Source organism: Cupressus sempervirens, chromosome 4, assembly GCF_028749045.1.
Source record: "Cupressus sempervirens isolate cs-2001-9-10 chromosome 4, ASM2874904v1, whole genome shotgun sequence".
NCBI lineage: Eukaryota > Viridiplantae > Streptophyta > Pinopsida > Cupressales > Cupressaceae > Cupressus > Cupressus sempervirens.
In genome coordinates this window covers 658,287,070-658,290,232 of record NC_143121.1, presented here as the reverse complement: position 1 = coordinate 658,290,232, position 3,163 = coordinate 658,287,070, and the positions used below count along the sequence as shown (strand labels likewise).

At 36.7% G+C, this 3,163-nt stretch overlaps 1 pseudogene; it reads right to left on the bottom strand.

Moving 5' to 3' along the window:
• Positions 1–715: 715 nt before the first annotated feature.
• Positions 716–2,068, bottom strand: LOC149562971 (cytochrome P450 750A1 pseudogene; annotated as a pseudogene).
• Positions 2,069–3,163: the final 1,095 nt, after the last annotated feature.

The following is a 3,163-nucleotide window of genomic DNA, read 5'->3' as shown; positions in this document are numbered from 1 at the left end:
TTCATATTTATTATTTATAATCTATTTGGCCATTCTAAATAAATAATTTGTATATTTCCACTATCTAAAATTTCATATAAACTATGTTTTTAAACCAAAAATTGTTTAATATTCTTTGAATTGGACAGAATATAAGTTAAATGCCAATAAAAAAAATACAAATATTTTTAAATATTGTGTAGAATATCTACAAACACATTAAATAGTTTTCAATATATAATTTGTAGTATTCTTTTAATCTAATCTACAAGTTTCTTACAGGTCAGAAATACAATCTCAGTCCCATTGACAATCTCAGTTGCCAAAATATTCATTCTAAATGTCAAAATTTATTGTTTAAGAAGTATTTTGAAAACACAAAATATTTTGTAATTCTCAAGCTGGATCTTACACAAAAAACAAGGTTGATAAAAATAAACACAAATTCATTGAAATTGAATTTTTTTAGAACTAGTTAATGAACAGCTCTTTACAAACTGAACATTTAATATAACCTTTCAAACAAGACCCAGCAAACAATCAGAACTAAACTAGTGATATAAACTACCTAAATAAGAAAGGAACTAAGCCTCTCAAACAATATCCAAAAAGTAGTAATTATTTAAACGAGTGATATAGATACCACCCTTAGTAAAGCCTTAATGCATGATGTTTAAACGGCTAATCTACCTAAAATGAGAGAGTGAGCGAAGACCATGGACATTAATTGAAATTCCTAAAGGTAAGATTCGATCCTCAAACGAGGGACGGCCACAAGTTCTGTCCTTCTGGGCATGGATGCTCCAGGTCCTTCGGTCATATCCAACTCCCCTTCCACACTCCACTCAAAGCAGTGAAACAGCTGAGCCGAAAGAAGCTTCATACTTACAATGGCCATGTTGGCCCCTGGACATCCTCTTCTTCCTGCCCCAAAAGGAACCATATCAAACCACTCGTTGTCCCTCGCAAGATCAATATCTCTACCCAAAAACCTCTCTGGCCTGAATACGAGAGGATCCTCCCACAACGATGGGTCTCTTCCGATTGTCCATGCATTGATGATCACCCTACTTCTCGCAGGAATGAAGTATCCCTCAACTGTACAATCTTGCGTGGATTCGTGTGGAAATAGCAAGGGCCCCGCAGGATACAACCTCAGAGTCTCCATCACCACACAATGCAGGTACTTCATGTTTGCCACATCATCCTCGTTCAATATCCTTTCTCTGCCCACTATCGACTCTATTTCGCCTTGCAGTTTCTTTGCCACATTAGGGTTTTGAATCACCGCACTCATCAACCAAGCCAATGTGATGGAAGTTGTTTCAACTCCCGCTATAAGCATGTCCTACAAATACAACATAGCCATATCAGATCAGTAGAAAAAATAAAATAGCACCGATTTAATTGATTGCAAACGATCAATACTTACAAAAACAATGGCCTTGATGTTTTCCTTAGTAATTTCCCTTCCATCTAGACTCTCCATTTCCAAGAGCTCGTCAACGAAGCTCCTTCCATCATGTTGTTTGTTCAAGTTTTCTCTGCGCTGCTGGTGCTCTTCTATTATTTTCTTAACAAGTTGGTCGAAAAGGTTATGTACCTTTTTCATGCGCTGCTTCACACCTTGCAAGTCCATCCAATCCAGGTAAGGAATGAAATCTCCTATACTGAGCTTTCCAATAACAGCGAAAACCTCAGAGGACATCTTCATTGTCTCTTCACCGCGATGACACCGATCAGTCCCAGTGTGAAAAGAGAATTTGTTGCCGGAGAGCATTTGCCACATGGTTGCTAACGAATAGGACGCGAGCACGTTTGTGAGATTAACGGGCTTCTTTCCCTGCCCAGAAATCTCCCACACTGAACGAACAAAGAGATGAGCCTCTTCCTCTCTTACACTTCTGAATGACTCAATCCTTTTGCTATTCAGCAATCCTATTACGCACAGCTTCCTCATATGCCTCCAATAAGGCCCGTACGGAGACAATCCCACGTCCTTGAAATTATATCCAAGGTATTTCCCCGCAGCACTTGGAGGTCTGCTGGCAAAAACCTTGTCGTGGGTTTTCAAGAATTCCTTAGCCATGGTAGCAGAAGAAACCACAACTGTAGAAAAATGTCACGACTCAAATTTCAACATGCTTTTTATACGGACTTAATTGTGTGATTGACCTTTTGACTAAGACTATGTATGACTCGACTTGAGTCGAATACTTTATAGACTTTGAGTAGAATTTTAACATATATGTTATTAGATGGTAATGTTAATTATTTTGTGATTTTGATAAGTCGTTATATGTTAAGATTATGAGATATCGACATGACAGTAAAATTGAGATTTCATGTATGTGTTTATATCTGATGATAAATGTTGAATGTTTAGAAATTTGTATTTAAGATGTTATTTATTTGTCATGACGATGATGTTACTGACTCAAAGGATGATGTCAAGTTTGTGAGTGCCTTCTAACATATCTTGCTAACATAGGTTCTTTGGATTTAGAACAAGTTCCATTAACCTCTTCATAATCTTCTAAATCATGCTCAAGTCCCACTATCTGTGACTTAGGTCCATTTGACTCAGTTTGTTTAGGTACTAGCTTAGTAGTGTCTGACTATGACTTAGGTCCTTTAGACTATGAGTTGGGTTATATTTGTTGCAACTTGGTAGCTTTTGGGGATTTTGGAGAACCAAGAGGTGAGGCCTCCTAACTTCTAAATATATTTAGCAATGTATCAGGTTAATAGTAAACAAACTTTATGTAATCCTCAGATTCTTGTTTCTTTCCTCTTCACTCTTTTCTACAAATTCATCAATTCTCACATGTGCACTTTCTATGATCTTATGACTAGTTAGATTCAAACACTTACACATGCTTTACTTCTGTAGGAGTATCCTAGGAATATGCCTTCATCATCTTTGACATCAAATAAATTCAAGTAACTTACATTGGGTTTGTAGTGATACCATCTTTCATAAGGAGTTTTATTTGAGTCTTTCTTCAACTGTACTCTTTTCAAGGTATGTACTATAGTATTGATTGCTCCCTTCCAGTATTTGATTGCGACACTCTTTTCTATCATTAATGTTCTTGCACAATCTATGATGGATATGTTCCTTCTTTCAACTATACCATTCTGTTGAGGTGTACCAGAGGTTGATATTTGCCTCTTGATTCCT